Source organism: Nipponia nippon, unplaced genomic scaffold (genome assembly GCF_047370975.1).
Source record: "Nipponia nippon isolate SJK-2023a ecotype South Korea unplaced genomic scaffold, ASM4737097v1 scaffold_6, whole genome shotgun sequence".
Lineage (NCBI taxonomy): Eukaryota > Metazoa > Chordata > Aves > Pelecaniformes > Threskiornithidae > Nipponia > Nipponia nippon.
In genome coordinates, this window is record NW_028262380.1 from 73,687,623 (window position 1) to 73,707,739 (window position 20,117).

The 20,117-nt window shown below is 37.2% G+C and overlaps 1 long non-coding RNA gene across 1 annotated transcript in view; it reads right to left on the reverse strand.

Moving 5' to 3' along the window:
- LOC148051569 (uncharacterized) overlaps positions 1-20,117 on the reverse strand; it is a 294,965-nt gene that overhangs the window by 210,045 nt on the left and 64,803 nt on the right. The window contains exon 2 of the long non-coding RNA XR_015699849.1: positions 2,452-2,683. This is a non-coding gene — a long non-coding RNA (uncharacterized LOC148051569). The remainder of the gene's footprint in view (positions 1-2,451; positions 2,684-20,117) is intronic.

Consider the following 20,117-nt stretch of genomic DNA (forward strand, 5'->3'; position numbering starts at 1 on the left):
ATTATTATTCATATAATGATTCAATAAGTAGGTTTCTAGGAATCATCCATAGTCTGAATTTTAAGTTAAACAACAAAACTGTAACCCTGTATGCAATTAATTGCCCAACGTTACAGCAAATTGTATTGTGAGCACATTCACCTGACTGTGACTGAAGCAACCAACTGACAAAGCTCTTGACCTCTCCAACACTCTAGAGCAGCCTTTGTTAGCAAATTCTTCTCCCCTAGCCTCTCTGCTACAGTAACAAATAAATCACAGACTGGATTCCCACACATACATGTCTAAAAGCTAAAGGGAAAGTCAGATAAGCTCTATACCACTAAAATGCCATACAATCAAAGCAGTAACGATAGAAAAGGACATTATTCAAGCAGTGTCGCTATGCTCAAAAATCTAATAGTGCTACTAGACATACCGCTGAGGAAATTCCCATCAACAGTATGGAATATTTTTTCACACTTCTGAAAGCTGCTGCTGCAGCATTTACACTCTCTGCCTGAGGAGTTCTAGTCAAAAGAATTAATACAGTATGTGAGGATTTTAGTTTCTACTCAAGAACCACATCTCATAACGTGGTTATAAGCAGACGTTTCACTGTAAAAATACTTCTTCTGTGCTAGAACTCTAAGTTCTCCATAGATCATAGAAACCACAGAAACACAAAGGAAAAAGCCTCATTTATTTCAGCATGAGTTGAAGTAGTGTCTGCAAATCTGGTAACTTCTATCAACTTAACACACAAAATCCAATGCAAATAAAGCAGGAATGCTTAGTTGGGTTTTCAATCCTGTGTCATTGGGCTGTCATGTAAATTTTAATTTAGGAATCCCTACTGTTATCGAAACTCACAGCTGAAGAACTCCTTGGCTTTCCTGGACTGACGTCGACCAGAAAAAATCAAGATTGACCCATAATTTAAGCATATTTAATACAAAAAGTAACACTAAACATATGAATGCCCTTTTTCAGTTATTTTCTAAGCAGAACTGTCTGTTACTGTAAAGTTTCACTGGAAAGTATTGTATTATAAAGGATAACAACATTAACAAAACCTAAAATTTATCATTCATTAGAAAGTTCAACTTAAAAGTACTCAAAATAAGAAAAAAATGAAGACTTTTTTCTTGCTGTCACCTGTATCTCCCCCTTGGAAATATTTCACTTCACTTTGTTGCTGCTCTTCCTCTGACCTACACAGAAATATCTTTGTAGCCTAATTAATGTCACACCCTAATTAGAGCAGCAATTCAGTGAACTTCGTGCCATTGCTATCTTCATTATCTCAGGGAGCCTTCTGTCTGTGTACACACAATTCAGAAAGTGAGGTATGAGAAATGGGCTGTGAACTGCGAACGATGTACAGCCAAGAAGGCTTCAGATCCAGCAAAAGAATGACCACAGAAAAGGTTTCAAAATGCTTAAAAGATTTACAAAGGCTATAGCAAATCCGTTCTCGTAACACAAGAATTAGCTGGCCCTTGATGAAATGGACCTAAGTTAGGAAACAGTCAGTACTTTTTCCCGGTACTCCACAATTGTTTACGGAAGCACTAGCACAGTATTTTTACTGGAAAATCTTTTAAAAGTTCAAGAAGTAATTACATAAATTAATGGAATAAAGATCTATGAAAAACCTTTATTAAACACAATGTTTTGCCTAAAAGAGCTGACTCAAATCTCTACACTGCTGATTATAGAAAGCTGAGACTACTTTAGAGGAAAGATCATTCCATACATGCCTTCTTTTTCTATTACTCTCCTAATCATCCCTTCTGAACACTGCTAGAAACAACACACTGAGTTAGGAAGACCTTATATCTCAGCCAGTATGACCATTCTTCTCGGCAAAGCACACACACCTTTACTTGCCACGCGACTTAACAAGCAGGATGCTACTTCTCTTCTGGCTGTTCTCAAGTTCCAAACCATGAATTCAGTAGCTGTATTCCTTCTGGGTTCACGCAGACCTCAGATTAAACTAATGTTAATTACTGGTATGAAAGTATCAGCAGCTTTGGCTTGGCCTTCTCCTCCTACTGTGTCATATTCAACTCTAAGACAAGGCAAAATACTGGGCACTCTATACCCAAAGAAAATCACTTATGATTTAGTTGTGGTTTAAATTTAATGTTTCCTACACTTTCTAGTAATGGAGTTTTTTGTTGTTTTTTGGTGGTTGTGGTGGGTTTTTTTTGGTTGGTTTTTTTTTTTAAACACTGAAAAACTCATTAACATCAAAAGGGAACATACCACATATATGGAGAAAATAACTTACTGCTCTAAAGAAAGTTTTCATAATCTAATCAAAATACAACAACAAATAGCTACCATTAGTTCAGTTACCATAATACACATAATACTCAGAGCCCACCTTAACTGCTAAACACAGAAAAGCCTCAAGAATAATTAAGTTAGAAGCTTTGCAGAGAAACACGCATTGGTACCTACCTGGTTTTCTGTAGGGTTTCTCTGTCTTGCCGCATGATGTTCTCCCGGGTCCTAAGGCTGATGCTGCCAGTCTTCTGCAGGAGGGGGTGCGGGAGCCACAGAAACATCAGTATGTTCCCAGTGGGGGACAGCGGACAAGGACCTCCTGCTCAGTCTTGGCACCTGCTGGAGTTTATCCAAATATGCTTTCTTAACACGGCCTGCTTTTTGTTCACTGATTTCCAGGTAAAGTCTGCCAAAAAAAAAAAGGTGGTATGCAATCTCCATTTCTGATACAAAGCTTCATACTAAGCAAATCACTTAATCTGCCTTTCCATTCCTTGACTGCAAAATGGCATTAAAACACTATTTTGCTAATATTTAGGATATGTGTGCATTATGCACGGTTCTTAATATGGCGGGGTTCCCCTTACAAGTTGGTTTCTCATGTACTAGTGTCATGCAGCCACTAAGTAATCATCTGGGACGTATGCAGGATGCACAGACACATCTCATACACATACAGAATTTCTACCGAGTCTCAAAGAATATATAGATTCAGATACCTGCGGGTTTATTTCCTACTTTTCAAGACATATAGCTTATGAACACATTTCTCTACCAAAATAAAAGCCATCAAAATAAGCCGGTTGGTTTATCAAAGAGTGAAAAACTAAGACTGTAGAAACGTAAAGCCTGTGATGAACAGCATACGAGTCCTCATTGTAGTTCATATTCAAAATTTTGAGCCTTGTTCTATTTTGATTCTAGATTATGCAGAAAGACTACAAATCTGATCTTCCCAGCGTGCTCTGCGTACCTGCAGGCAATAGTGGTTTTCTGCTTCTTTCTACCTGAAACAAAATTATGTAACAAGCTCTGAAAGATTCTCTTTGAAAAGTTGGACTAAAAAAAGCAAAGGTCTCTGCACAAGGTACTACCTGATGCACATATGAGATGGGAAGCTGCAGATTCTTCGTTGGAAAAATATATATTGGCAAAATTATTTGTATCCCTTTGTGCATAGCTACAGAAGCATTACTGAAGCTTCTCCACAGTGCACTTGCACCCCTTGAAGTCGTCTTGCTGGATTTATAATGGCGATCAGAGAACCTTCAGAACTTAACTTCAGATAATCATCTCAACATTAAGCTGCTTATGAAAAATATCACACTTTTTGCTACTCTCTTTACTGTGACTCGTATCTTTCTTGTTTCCCCATTTGCTGTGATCACTGTTTCAATGCCTTTCTTCCCCCACTCTCTCTGCCAGAGACAGCGGCATTATTTCCTTAAAGGGTTCTCTGCTCTCCTCTCTCCCCCCAATTTACACAACTAGACGTATAACCCACTTCAGTCCCTGGTTTATTTTCCTCCCTCACAGGTCTCTAGTTTGAATTTTCAAGCATTCTGACATCTAAGCAAGACAAATCCTTGAACGTGTCACATTATCCTCCTTAGCTTATAAGACACTGAATAGCTCAAGGGATTGCTAATGGCTAGAGAGCCTTTTGTTTACAGGCTGCGGTTTCAATACCAAATCATGCCCACGATGGCCTTGAGTCAGTTTTATCTGATGCCTGTTTCATGAGGATACATAATACGAGTTATTGAGCTCAAGATCAGTTTTTACAATAGAAGATGATCACAGCTAGCACACAAAAGGCTGAGTGCAGAAATGGAAAGTAAGGGAATGCTTTGAAGGTGCACAGATCCCTGAAGCAGTAAGCACTCGCGTTACTAGCCCTACATGGTGCAGTGCAGCCCAGCGCCGTGCAAAGTTGCCAGCTTGGTCCTAGAAGCAGTACACAGCTATAAATACATCAAGCTGGATTTATTAACTCAGGCATAGCATCTCCCTAAGAAAGGTGTACTTCTTCAAGACCTAACCTGAACCCTAAGCTTGCGTATTTCTCTCGAGAGTGCACGCACACTTGCAGGTGTGAGTCCCTGCAGGGAGGGCTGTCCTTATTCTGGGGGAGAGAGCTGGGAGGAGAGCTGCCTTTGGATACGCTTCGCCAAGCCCAGACAGCAGCCTGGAGCTGTCATCATCAGGCCTTAATTCACCCAACACAGACAGTAATATCACCTTTCCTTGAATAACTAAAACGTGTTTTCTTATCCTTAAGACGCACGTGTAAGAATGCAGTGGATCAAAACAAGGGTCCACCAATTTGCTATCACAGCTCCAACAGCAAGCAGCGTCAGATGTTAGGAAAGAGTATAAGCCACACAAATAGAGAGTGATGCTTCCCTTGCTAAATGCTCCCAGCTTCCAACAGTATGTCATTCCTGAACTTCTACACCTGAAGGTTGCATTTGAACACCGGACTTAACAGCCACCCATGAACTCTGCCTACATGTATCTGTGACATCCCTCTTTTTTAAATTTAATTATATAAAAAGGCACAAATGGCTATGTCAGTAGATTTATATGTATGTATTAAAACATTTACAAAGAAATGTAACCACGAAACAAAAAAACCCATCCAGCATAGCTCCCTAACTTTGGAACAGAACCAAATAAAGAGACTGGCTATATCCCACACAGGCTCTTCCCATCAAAATCCCTCGCATTCGGAGTATCTGCCCAACAAAATGGGAACTGCATTACTGTACTAAAGAAGGGATGGTCTGTCACGGGTACAGAGTCAATTAACCATGGGGGGGGGGGGGCAGTGAAGGGAGGGAGTGTACAGACGTTGGGAATCTTTTTAGGTTTTTTTACCCCCAGTTAAAGTTAACTGGAAGAAGGCACTTTATTTAAAACAGAAAATTTTAGGCCTCTCCTGAGGAGAGAGTATGAATAGCTCACAGCTGCCTTAAACCTTCCTGAGATATGCATAAACTACATTTTTATTAGAGCTGGATTATACTAGCAGCTATCCAGGAGGTTCAAATGCCTAACCACTGGAGACAATCAGAAGCACACAAAGATCTCTGCATAATGAACATAAATATCCTTTCAAACAGAAAAATCATAATCTACTCTGCTGTAATCAAGTCTATATTGTTGCATAAAGAATTTTAAGCAGAAGAGCAATACATAGGACAAGAAAAAAGAGAGGAACAAAAGAAACTAGAATGTTTCTTCATGATCACTGTTTTAATCATTTTTTCAATAAAATAGTTATATATGATAATTTATTATTAGATGGTTCCTTTCATTTCATAAGTACATTTCTAACGCTAACAAGGTAGTCTTTCATCCTCATATTTTAAATCAGAATTTCTTTCAGGAGTTTCAAAGCAGGTCTAGGATTTCAGCGTACGTTTTTGCGACTAACTAGCGCCTGCAAAGCATACAGATAGTCACTGCCTACTGCCAGCACGACGGGAACAGCTTCATACAGTTTAGAATCCTTTCAAACACAGGCAAGCCCACTGCCAAACCTCAGCCCAGGTAAAGAGCTGGCTGTCAAAGATGCCTGGAGCAGTTCTTTATCTAATCTTCTTCATCCATTACCTAACCCCTTTTTCTGCCACATAACTTAACCGGTGGTGGACTTTGGGAAGTGGCTTTTCAACAACAAAGCAATAACATCACCATTTTGAATTTTACATGCTTGCTTCGCAGTGTTCAGAAAAGAGGATCCTACAGGAAACCTCGGACCAACCTACAGAAGAAAATGCACCCTACTTTGGACAGTGTTTGTCCATCTTTCAGTAAATTCCTACCCTGAATATTTTAAGGAATGGAAAATATATTAAGTTGTATTAATCCAGAACAGATGCCACCTTCGGTTTCTTGGCAGCAAAATCCTTTTAGAGGTATTACCTTTACCGGATCCCATGAGCAGGAATTAAATAAAATGGAACAGAACAAATGGGAACAGGTGCATTTGCTCCTAGAAAGAGGCCTGCTGCAGAAGAGGCACATTGATTGTTGTAACTGAAAGTACTCTACCATAGTCAGAAGAGCATCTGGAAATATTTATTGCAAAGACTTCCCTACCATCACCCAAAGTATTTTCACAAAAATCAGTTGTTTATTGAATGAGTATCTCACGTTTACATTTTATGCCTATGAACAACACATCTCCAGTAAGTGCTATTTATGGGGCACAATTAAATGACTTCTTTTTCCTCACATTCTTGATAGCACCTCCAAAATATGTGAAGAATTTCTACTACATCACACAGCCTTTTTTGGATAGGTAGAGATAATTATATCGGCATGCGGAACTGAGTATTTAGGTAATATATAAAAGTAGCAATGGTCTATTCACAGATGTACTTAATACTATAGGTGTGAAACATGTCAAGCATTTGTTTAAGGGATAAAAGTTATTCCAATATAGGAATCAGAAACCTAGCAATAATCTTCATCAAGGGCTTATTTCTACAGAAAATGTAAAAATAAAGCCATTTTAGAAAGACTGTATTAAAAAAAAAAAAACCACCAACCCACAAAATACAAACAAAAAATGTAAGCCCAAATCAAACTTCAGGTCAAGCTAGCAAGGCATGTAAATCTAAGTTACATACTAAATGAGTAGGCTGCATTGCCAACTCCTGAGCAATCTTTATCCATCCATCCCCCAAGTGTGGTGATATTTCCACGATCTTATGACTAACAAATCCAAAACCCAATTAAAAAAAAATTACGTGCAACACTATACAGTTTATGGAATTTGAGAGCATGCTGGAAATGCTGCTTAAAGGAAACTTTAAAGAAAAAAAAATGGAGAGAGAGATAAAAGGAGAGAAATTTTGGCACAAAATAAAAATGTCTTAATAGTGGGACCCACTGTGCTCCCGATTAGTTTCCCAAGATAAATGCTGAAAGCCTCATCACTTGATTAGTTAAAACAAAGCACTGGGAAATATACATTCTAAATATACCAAGGCAATCCTGCAGTGGATGAGATTGAACTGAATGGCATACCACATATTTTTCCAATTCTAATTTCTATGACTATGAAAATATTGCATTTAAAATGGAAATGCATTATTAACAGCACATACAAAGCTTAATAATTTACTATCAGTTTTTATGTTGCCTAAACAACCCAGTATATTATTTCATTAGTACACACAGATCCCAGGAGAGTCTAACCAACAGGGGGAGGTGAAAAAAAAAAAAAATCACTTAGTTCTTCAAGAACATAACAGCTATTTACAGTCATAAGACACAAGTACAGAGTAATAAAGAACAGCAGGTTCTACAGCTTGTAAGGCAAAAGCAGAACTCAGCTTTGAGAAGGGGTGGAGGAGGAAAGATACACAGCACTGCTTCAAGATAAAAAAAAAAAGCAGGCTTAGATGTTAGATGACAAACTCAGACGACGTTAATTGATTCAGGTCTGCTGTCTTTGAAACGGGGCTTTGACTATATAAATGTAATAGCATACTGCATATGCAGTCAGTGGAATCTAATTTGCAGTCATCTAATCCATCTAGTGCTGATGTCCGTATCGCTGAGGGAGATCACCTACAGACAAGTCAATATCTCACACAGCCCTTGGTGGGGGGGGGGGGGGGGGGAGAAAAAGAAAGAAAGAAACGGAGCAGTGGATTTGGGGAAAAAAAAAAATGTAAGGAAGATAACTCTCTCTTCTTGAATCAACGCAGAAAAGAAAAAAGCAAAGGTGAATTTAGCCTGGTCAGAAGCTAGAAGGGATCCTTTTAAACTGCTGACTACTACTACCTAATTACAAGAGAATGTAAGCACTGCTTAGCTGCACCAACACCTTTAATATTTAAAAAAAAAAAAAGGCACCTAATAATAGGAATAAAAAGCAAGTAAAACTCTTTCATGGAAACATTGTGACAACAAGCTAATAAGACTAAGGCTGGATACAACTACACAGCAGCTGGTATCTGGTATCATGCTATTGCCATTAATATGAAAGAGAGATACATTTCTTAAATAACATACTAGTGTATTTACAGTATGTACCTGTGACAAGGCTCAGTATATTTGCAGCACTCTTCACCTCTGTATTCACATATATGAAACTGTATCATCTTTTGAACTATGCTCCACATTAGATTCCTTGATAGAAAGGAGGTGAGCACAGTCTACTTCATGTTTGCCTCTTAACCAGACCACTTATGACAGCCTGGGGGGAAATTCCCTACTTCATACTCCCCAGCCATTAACCAGGCCAGGGAGTAGGTGAATCTTAATGTTTGTTACAGATTACTAACCACAGTGCCTGGGTTTCATCTTCCCAGGCATGACCACATCATATATTAAAAAACAAACAAACAAACAAAAAAACAAAAACAAAAAAAACCACACCACAGATCTATGATCCATGCAGGGAATTCTCAGCTGCTAACTCAAACCACCTCTACGCTGTCAAAGTTGCATAAGGGGACTGGGGTCTGCATGCCACAGCACACTTCATATTTCTTGCCTCCTTTAAAAAAAAAAAACACACAACCAAAAAAAAACCCCAAAAACTTTCTTTAATCACAAAATTTTACGTTTAAAGCCATGCATTTTTTTAAATGCATAACTCTCAAAATATCCATTGCAGATAGATAGGAATTTGCTGACTTAACACATAACATGCTCTATTGTTTTTTGTAGGGCTGCTGCAATAACATCAGCTTTTCAAGCCTGCAGCCACCAGGAGCACAGGGATCAAAAAAGAGAAAAAACAAACAAACAAAACCCAAAAAAACAAACAAAAGAGTGAGCAGCTCAACTCTTAAGAGACAAAACCCAAAAGACTGGGTTGGTGGCATTCCCTCTCTCTGAGGCCTTCATATAGCAGCCTTGCAGAAAGCACTGAATCCTTTATGTTGACGAATCATTTGCATTTAAAACAAAAACTTCCTTATAATTCAGCAGCTTTCCTGCATAAAGTAGTCCAGGGGGACAATTACATAAAGGCATTCACTCTATTTTGACACTGCTCTTTTTAGAAAGGAAATACAAAACCATAAAAAGAAACCAAACAGTTCCATTGTCCTAAAAATTAGTAAGGAGTACACTACTGGTCACCAACTTTTGTATACTTTCACTCTCAAAACACAGCACTTCTTGACTGAGTACACTTCTGTCCTCACTCAATACAGCGGACAGAATTTATTATCCCACATTTCAAAAACAAATGGTGTCAATGAAGTGAAACAATGCGAGATTGCCAAATACCTATTTAGTTTATACAAATTACACTTCTCTCTCTGCTGCTCGTACAGGCAGTACCGTACGTTCCTGAAAGTATGCACGTGACATTATTTTGGACCACGTGCATGCCTCCCGCTTTATACCGCCGCAGTCTGACTAACTAAAGTTACATCAGCTGGCATCCTTCAGCCCTCAGCTCTCACATTCAGAAGAGCCTTCTTGCAGGCTCATTTTCTACCCTTTCTAACCTCATTCCCCTTTGCACACAGACACACATTACAGTAGGGACCAGAGGGCAAGGACTAAAGCCCTAAGCATGCATTAAATTAACTCATTTTAAATTTAGAGATGCATGGACACACCGATCTATATAAGACTTGGTGTCTCAGGGGCAACATTTTATATAGCCACAATGTTCTATTTTCACTGTACTACATGTCCAAATGGAAAGGCAATGATTTAGCTTAGCTCTAACTTTATATTATAGACTTATAATTAAAGGGAAATATTTAAAGTAGGACTCAGAAGAATAGAATAATTTTTTTAAAAAGTGCATGAAATGGGCCTATCCTGAGGTAGGTGTTATTATGTAATTGAACACCTATCAAGGCACTTGACAGACAAAAACTTTTTAATAATCCTTTTAAAGTCAGGGTTATACTTCAGTCACAGTTAAGTGTATTCGGGTGGAAGGCATGGAAGGTTTCAATAGCATTCCACTGAATAAGAGAAGCTAGAGATTTCAAATGGTCAAATACACATATACATATCTAAACATACACACACACGTATACATAATTAGTACACACACACTTTCATGCAAAGCTGATTTTTTTTCCTCGGGACTTCTGTAGCCACTGAGTTACCAGAACTGCAAGTGGTCCTCAGCAAGCCAGACAAGAAGAAACCCTCTGCCTCATTTGGAAAAGTCTGAAGCCTACCAATGTTGTACTTTTGAAACTGTTCCCCCAGACAAAAGTAAGCTTAAAAACTGGTAATTACAGCGTCGCAGCTGTGGCAACATTCAAGTTAGGGCTGAGATGGTGCTTCCATTCTTGTTGCAACATTGTCAGAAAATAACACTTGGGGCTGAAACTTCTTATGCTTGATCTCACTGCAGCTGTTTGCGTTTATAGATTTCTGTTTGTTTGTTTGAAGAAAAAGGGAGTACTTGGAGGGGCAGAAAGGTAAAAAGGAAAAAGGAAAAAAAAAACCAGTAGCTTGCATATACAGCTTTTATTCTTAAGACTGATATTCCCAGACTTTTTAAGCCTAGACAATGTAAAATTCATTGTGGGCCACTTTCTGCCCTCATTGTTAATCCTACGGTGCTTCACCGAGCAGAATTTAGACTTTTAATTTCAAAACTGGAAAGCGCCTTCTGCTTTTAAATGGTATATAATGTGACATCGTGCTTATTCCTTACTCTGCTCTTGTCTGGCTTATTAGCCTTGTGAGACTTTCCCAAATCCTAAATCCACCTTCAGTACAGAGCTGTCCAGAGCAATCAGATGAACAGAGAGTCGCAGTATTCTGGAGAATGATCTGCACTACTGACTATTGAGGATACAAACACATCACTTTTCTCATCTAAGGATTCTCAGTTGGCCTGATCCTGAGTGTTCAGACAGGGTCAGAGCTGCCTCAGATTCGCCTGCCGCAGCACGCAAGTAGATTCCTCTCATAGGAGAGTTATATACTAGTGAAAATCTACGGCAGCTCTGCTATTGACTTCCAGATGAACACTACCAATCCTGTAGTAACCTATACTCAGTATTAAGTAGTCAAGCAGATGAAGTGAAAAATAGTTTCAGCACCTCCCCATCACCGTAACTTTGCACAACTCAAACCTCATTAAGTCAATAACAATGAAAATTGAAAGTCATCTAGGAATTTCTCCCAAACTTTAGAAAGCATCATACTAGTTACAAAAGTTTATCATAATTTATCGTCACAAGTTTTATTTTTAATGTCATTTTAGAAATTAAACATCAATGCAAATCAATCGCTAAAAGTAATGAATTCTCAGCTCACAATCACAAGAATTTTACGTAGCTTCACTTCATGACTTCAGCCAACCCACTTAACCTACTGGTAAGTTAAAATGGCAACATAATCTACTTACTTGCCATATAATGATAATATTAATAGCTTCTCATTATACATGTATGGTAATATTCATGATTTCTAAACATCACCACAATGCAACTCCTCCGTACTTTGCATGAAGTCCACTGGTTCATGGACTCCCAAACAGGAATATCTGTTACCATGCATGCTTCTCAGCACAAGCAAAGACAGACTACTCTTTCCAATATGACAGTGACTAAAATAGGCAAAGGAAACTCAGCATCCTATTGACACAGAAATGTTCATACTCTATTAGGTGTTTAATAGTTAAATTTTTGGCTTATTTGTACCACTGTGATTCCTGTTTTTAAGTCAGGGCAACCAGCAGAGTTGCATTGTAATTAATCTTTTAAATATAACTTTTTTCTTTTTCCCCCCTTTTTTTTTTTAAATATTTATGTATTCATGCGGTGTAATTGTAAAATAAAGTCCTTCACTGTAGTGCACACACTCAGGGGATGAAGATAAGGTTGTAGTGGGAAAAACTAACTGTGAATTTCTTGACTTGTGTATAATAAAATATCAATTTAAATGCTATATTAATATTCATATGTTTGATTCTGTAATTGTTTTAATTGAGAGAGACCAATTAGTGCAGAAGAAAGTGCCTATTAGCCCACAATAAAAATAATACATGTAAGTACTTCTACTTTGTAAAGATGTCTCTGCTGGTTTTCACTGAAATTTCCACTTAGGGAGATTGCTGTTGTTTTTAACCTTTTTTAAAACTGAAGAAGTTTTCATCAATTATACCATAAAACTTGAGGAACTTTCAGGGCTCTGCAATTTAGATTAAGTTCTCTCTTCGTAAGTAGATGCAAAATTCAAAATAAACTATTGTTGATATTTTTAAGCATAAGTGACATTCTGCTAGGTTCTTCATTGCTATTTTGTTTAACCTCTGGTAACTTACAGAGCAGGCTATTAAGAAAAAGCGAACTATTAAGAGAGAGAGGAGGCACTATTATGTGAACAAGCACTTTAAAATCTTGTCAAGTATTTTGGTTTCCCACTTGGCTTTTCTTGGGAGGAGAAAAAGGAAAAACAGCAAAACATTGCCTGAAAATTGGCACTCAGTTTTAACAGCTAAAATCATATTCTTAACAAATAAAAAGTATTATAATGCAGGGTTACTTTCAAGGTGTTTATGGACTCCATCCCACACATTTCCTCCCTTTTTAACTCCAATAATGTTTCCACTGCCAACAACTCCTCAAGTGGAAAAGAATTCACCCTACAGGAAACAGAGGGAAGAAAAGCATAGCACCATTTTGAGAAAAGAAGAATTATCCACCCCAGAAGCTTATTAAGACCAAAGAGAAACACACTACTAAATCCCTAGGGCACAAGGATTACTACTACTGTAGTCTCTGCCAGCATCTTCCTCCTTCAAAATTATTTTCTATCATGGATTGTTTGGACTTTTTGAGTGACATCATGATTTTTACGTGGGAGGAGGAAAAAAACAACAAAAAAACCAGGGTAAATATGCGTAAGAGCCATTTCAGCAAATCATTGCGTCACAAGGATATCTGAACAGAAAAGAAAAGAAAATCTCGAGGATGACATTTGAGAGTCAAAAACTCAATTCTACGAAGCTAATTTCTGACAACTGATAATGTCATGACTTGCTAATTAGCAATGCTGAAAACAGGTGGATTAAGCTGTGACAGGCTAACTTCATAATCCTCACTTCACGGTATGGGCAAGTATCCACTCATAAAATCTGCCTGTTGCTCTTCCCTGGATCCACCAGCCTTTAATACATTCACTGTAATTCACTTTCAAAGGTGACTGCAAGCTCTCTGGGACAGTCGCTATAAAGAAAAGGGCATTATTTTTAACGGTGAAGTTTGTCTACAAAGAAAGATGGGATGCCTACTTAGAAGAGATGGCAAAGCAGACTACAAAATGCTATGTCTTTTTCAAATAAAAGTATTTTACTATTAAATGCAAGCACTTAACATTTTAAAATAAGAACAAGTATCTTTTTTGTAACATCTGTACAACACTATCAGCACCTAATTGTGTTGTCACAATTGATTTTGTATCTTAAAGTGATCCCTTTGTATGAAAATTCTACGAAGAGAATAAAAAGGAGACAGGTTTTTTAGAGAGGTTCTTTTACATTGGCTTGGGTTGTTTTCTTGGTGTAAATATCTTTAAATCTGTTTTGGGTTTTATTTAACAGAACCTTGTATGCTTCTGAAATACGACAGTCACTGCGCAGGATGGTATTGTGTAATTGGAGACACTGAAAAGACACCTTAAAGAATACTAATTGAGAATAGAACATTTCTCAGCAATAAATAAATAACTTGAAAAACCAATGAAGAAAAGGATGACTTGATAATGGGATAATGATACACGCTGCATCAAAGTCTGTTAATTGAAGGTTTGCCATGACCAGTGAATAACATTCATTGTAAATGTCTTCAGAAAAATAATACCCTGCTAAAAGTAGAAAATGATCAAGGGGAAGGAAAATTGTAAAGGAATGAAAATTAGTAGACTTTACATACTAAAATATAATGGTAGTTCTCAAAGCCTAGAATGGCAGACTAATTTTCCAAATTAGACTGCTTAGTTAATTGTGCACTTCAATATGCCAGGCATTTCTTAATAATACTAAAAATGATCGCAAGGTTTGATAGGGAACAAAAATCATCTAAGAACTATACTAGCTTAAAGACACACATACACAAAACAAAGATGACAGAAGCAGCCTAGCAAACACAGAACTTTACTGTCTATATAACTAAGCATCTGTGGTTCAAATCTGACTGCGGGTTTAAAAAAAAAAATTTTTTTTTTTTAAAGAGTTCATATCTCACATGCTAGAATTTTGCCTGTAAAAATGCAGAGCAGCAGCAAACACAGTTATGACACTGAATAATGAGAAATATTATCAATTTGGAAAGAAGGGATTTTTAATATATATGTAACATATAACATCCAGTACTGTAAAAAATAAATCACGTATATACCTTTCCTTGAATTTGATTGGGGTTACTTGCAAATGTAGTGTTGTCTTCACGATGAGATACGTACATGACTTAAGAGCATACTGCAAAATTTACTACCTACATTTTTGCTGTGATGAGTTGCCAGAGAGGGAAAGTATTTTAATTCTTATAGAACAGTATTTGGAAATGCTATAAAGAACGAGAATGATATATTTAAAAGATGTTATTGAAGAATAACATATGCACTGAAAAGACCAATTTTAAGCATTTTGTTATTTTACTCCATTTAAATAACCTTGGTATCTGCTCATCACTACAGAGGAATGAATGGTGACTTTTCTGCAATGCCCTATAGTACTCAGAAAACTGTATTTCAGAACAAAGAATACAGCAGCGCACAATTTTGAAAAAACACTGTTTCAAGAAATGTCATGGGTGTGACTGCCTGGGAATATTTAGGATGGACAAACTAACCAAATCTGGACATCACAAAAGTAAAAAGGATTCCTAATGAATGCTGGGAACCATTAGAATTAACCAGGCAGGAAAATAACCCCACTGTAAAAGATAGGATCTATGTAGCTGTTCATACACGGGAGAAGACACACAAAAGATGACAAATTAGCAACCTGCTCTAAATAAACCAATTCAAACCTCGGAACACCAGAAGGGTACATCCAGTGAAAAAGAATAATATTAAAAGAAAGTGCTTATCAACATGAATGCAATTAGCTTTTGGAAATCTTTTTCACAAGGTATAACTGAGGCCAAGAGCTTAAAAGGATTAAAAATACTAATGCAAATGCATATAGATAATGAAGGAATCCATAATTACAACAGCAACTTAATTCATAAGTGTTTATTTCGTAAGTGCAAGGAATCTTTCATCTTCCAAAAGCATGTGGTGTTGGCCACTTTTTTTGGACACAATAGTATTATTTCCACATGAACAGGAAAAATAACTTCTTTTCCTGTATTGAAGCAACAGCAAATGCACCATTTAAAAAAAAAAAAAAAAAAAAAAAGAATTTTACTGCTCAGAGCACACTTTGCAGCAAGAGGAACAAGACATGAACTGAACATGGAGTAAAAGGAAAATGTCAAATGCCAATGAAGACATGAACTGGTAAGATTTCCCAATAAATTCTGATGCAGAGATTCCTGGACAAGATCCCTGATCTCTGTTATGCACGAGATCACATTAAATTAACCAAAGAATCCCTATCCGTCTTTAAAACCTATCAATATAATTAATTTAATGGTCCACTAGGGCTTCATAGATGCTTATGGGAGGAAGACAGCAAGGACTTTGCCTTCCGTAGTCGAGCAACATACCACAGACACATGACAGGGAACTAATCACCAATTTTCTCCCTACACTCATCTGCGATTGTATGTATGGACATGAGGAAGTAAAAGTAGGAAAAAGTTCTTCATTACTTTTGATAAGTAGTTACTACAAAATGCTTGAAAGAATACCTGCCACATAGCACAGTATATGAAAGCACATTTAATAATCTTATTTAGAAAACATCTCTGCTCCATAAATATCTGAGAGGAAAAGTCTTACACAGTCTGAAAGCCAATGAGAGTCAAGAGTCTCAGAAAGGACAAAACCTGGAGCTTGATTTCTTGTTCAAGTTTGGTAGCACCCTGCTATTTCACATCATTAGATCCACAAGTCATGTATTTGGCAAGCTGACCACCTTTTTTTTTAAATTTCAATTAGTTCAGGCAACCAAGATGAAAGCACTTAATACCTATGTCAAGACTTCCGCAGCTTCTGACCAGTGTACTTGTACCATCTAAGAACAGCTGTAAGTAAACTTAATCACACTTCCAAAAACTGAAAACAAGAGGATGATCCATTAGCTACATAAATACAGAACCACCCCTGGGATTCATCCTCTGCAGACCTAGAAAGCTACCTACAAAAATTTCATTTCCCATTGGCTATTTACATTACTATGGCCTCTGGATCACCAGTCTAGAACCAGACTGCATTTGGGGTTTAGATTTGGTTTTTGTTCCGAGAATTCTAAATAAGAAAGAAATATTCTCTCATCAGAGGGCATCAGCTTGATGGAGCACATGAGAAAAGCAGTAACAAAGACACAACTCTTGTACTCAACTGTTGCTCAGGACTTTGTCACCTTCACTTAGCTTTGGATATGTTTCTGTCCTGGTCTAGCCAAGGCATTTTTCAGGATGAGGTGAGAAGATGATCTAGGCAGTATTACCATCATCCCAGGAACCCAAACTATGACAGAATTGCCAGTTCATGTTCGATCAAGAATCATTAAGTTTGTTCCCCTCTAGCAGGCTTTAAGTTCTGCTGACTTCTAATAGTTGCAGCTAGCAGTCTAGGTTTGATTTGGATACAGCTGATAGAACAAAATTACTTCGATATCACTTAATGATCTGCTGTCAAAATGTATTATATTTTATACTGATTGTTACAGAGTCAACAGTTTCCAAATTGCATATCTAATACTAGGCTCTGAAGGCCAAGACGTTGAAAAGCACCTAAGTGGCTTCAAAAGCACCTAAATAAAATAATTTTTATACTAAAAAAGAAAAAGTAGATCATTACTCTCTAGAAAATGCATGCCAGCGCAGAGGAAAACAGAACACATGAGCACAGGATTGTACTGTTTATGATGAGTTTTGTTCAAGCTATTTACTCGTGAAATCAAAATCCATCTAAGATCTACTATAGGTTAAGGTTTGGGGTGTGCTGAAGCTGTTTTTGGAAAGGGGGGGGAGAATATGCCTTGGAACACAGTTTCAGAGCATTCCTTTTTTAGTTTGAAGTTTAGTTTTGTTTTTAGTTTACCTGAAGTACTGTGAAGAACAGAGTTTAAGACAGCTGAGATTAATAAGACATTAAATAATGACGTAAATTTAGTTTTAAGTACATACAGGCAGGCCCCAATAAAACCAGCTAAATAGCAAACTGGAATAACATGGCTTACGATTACTGTTTGTCTAACTGGCTACATTCAGAATGGAAATACTTTGGGAAAGAAAAAGGCTTACATAAAGCACCTATTAATTAATCCAGCATCCGTTAAAGACAAGTTCCCTACAGTGTATTATTTATTAGCGTGTTGTCTAGCCTTCATCCTAGGTATATCAGTTGTTCAGTTTCCAAGCACTTCCCCTATGGGATCTTTCAGGCCAACATAGGACACTATTACAAAGGTTTTCTTCATCACATTGTGAGAAAGTTCTAAGTTACCGCAGTATATGTTCTGATATATATTCTGATTATATTCTTTCAGTTCCATGACTCTCCTTACTCCCTGTGATTATTATCCATCAGAAATCACTTTACAAAGCTATGGCTGGGGGCAGGGGGGAACAGTCTGAGAATTTTTCACATTCTTAAATCTATATTTAAACTTACGTTTAGAAGGTGGAAAATTCACATAAATTAGCCTAGAAGGCCATCTATTGTGTTTCATGGATATGACTATGACTCTTCAGGGGCTTCCAGATCAAAAAAAACACAATGATAACTAGATGTGTGGGATAAATAGAGAGACACTTTGAATTCCTGTCATAAACTCAAATTAAACTGACAAGAGAGGTTTCCTTGTAATTTTTTTTTGTTTAGAACAATAGTCATTACTAGCACTTTCAGGATGACACTCATTAAATGCAAAATACTAAAAAAATTGTCTATATGGGCTTTTTTTTAAAAAAAAAAAAAAAACAAAACCAACAAAACTTGTCCTTTAAACTAAGTTTTACTAAGAAAGGTAGGATTCTATTTTAAAAAGGACATTTCCCAGGATGTATGGTAACATAAAACAACCATTCATCCATCACTACCCATGCAACACAGTTAACTACTATTAAAAGCTTAAATCAATTCAACCCACAAATACAGCACAGAGGTCTCAACCAAATAAAAGCTACAGAAAATGTCAGAAGGCAGCATGAACTACAGTCAATGCTGCTCAGTTCGGGATTTTTCTGCCAAACGGTATACAGCCTCCTTAGCCATGAGTCACTTGCCCTCATCACCAAGACCCAACCCCGTGTTACTTCGCAGGATACTGCGTACACCCCAAACCCACAGAGAAAAGAAGTGCACAATGATCTTTTAAGCTCGCCATGAAAAAAACAAGAGAGATCAGAACGAAAGAAAAATGCATTCAGGCTTTTTTGCCAGTACTATATTAATTTACAGATCACCACAAACAGAAGAGCTTCACTGATACCTTACTGAGGAGAACGGTGATATATCCCAGTCTTGTAACTCATTTTCAAATTTGTTTTCCTACAATTTTTAGAAGCCTAGACCAGACAAGCTAAGTGCACTGAGATTCCAACACTTCAGCTACCTGTCAAGAACATTACAGAACAGGCCACCCTCTCATGCCCGTGAATGGGCATCTTCCCATGAAGTACACAAAACAAGAACAAACGATGACTCTGATGCAACCCTTTAAGATTAATAGATTCAAAACCAAAAAAAAAAAAATCCCATGCTTACAGAAAGAAGAACAGAATTTCAACAAACCAAAAATAAAGTTCTACTGAATCATCATATAGATATGATGCTCTAGATTAGACCAACAACATGACGTCCTAGCTGCCCTCATTGGTTACCCAAATCTCTAAGACCCTGCATTACTTGGAGACAAACAAATATTCAGATGCAGGTGGCAGAAAACAAAAGCAGCTGTACCATACCAAAAATTAAGAGACTAAGCACAAGTTTGGCTTTCATTGGATCATGTTTTTCAAGCTGAAGCAATGGAAATCGGAAACTATTTTTTAATAATGAGTGTCTACTACCCATGTAAGAACATGATATATAACAAAAGAACAAAAGAAACAACAGATGATCATATAAACTGATCCACAAATGAGAGATACCCTGATAATAGAAGGATAAGCGAAATACAAAAATTTAATCTTCCTACTATTTTAATCCCTCTCTTCCAGTATCTCTCAGAAATATCAATCTTCCTCCTCAGAAAAAAATCAATTGTATTGATGGATGAACCATCTTTTATGAGACTGCTACAGTAAAAGCACAAAACATGGCAAAGTACTGGCTCTAGAGCTTCCCACAGTTACTGCAGAATACATTTTAATATTAAAAAATTTAATCTTTTGAATAAATAATTTTAATATAAAAGAAAAACCATGTAATCTGATCAACTACATAAAAGGAAAAAGGGCAATCTAAGTCTTCCTTTCAAAAAAATAAAGGATTATGCACCATGAGTCTGATTTACTAATGTAGAAAAAAAATCTCACTGAAAAATATTGGTCAGTCAAGGCAAGCATCTCATGGATACACTGATCTCAGCAAAACTTTCACCAAGAAAAATTTATTTTGCAGTCAAGACGAATTTCAGGTCAAAGGCAAGAGGAGAGGGGCAGAGTATGCGTGCCTCCTTCCTGAAGGGAAGGACTGACAAATCCAGATGCTGTAAGGCTGAGAGAGATTTTCTGTCCAATTTACTAGTCTATGTATCAGCCTTTGCA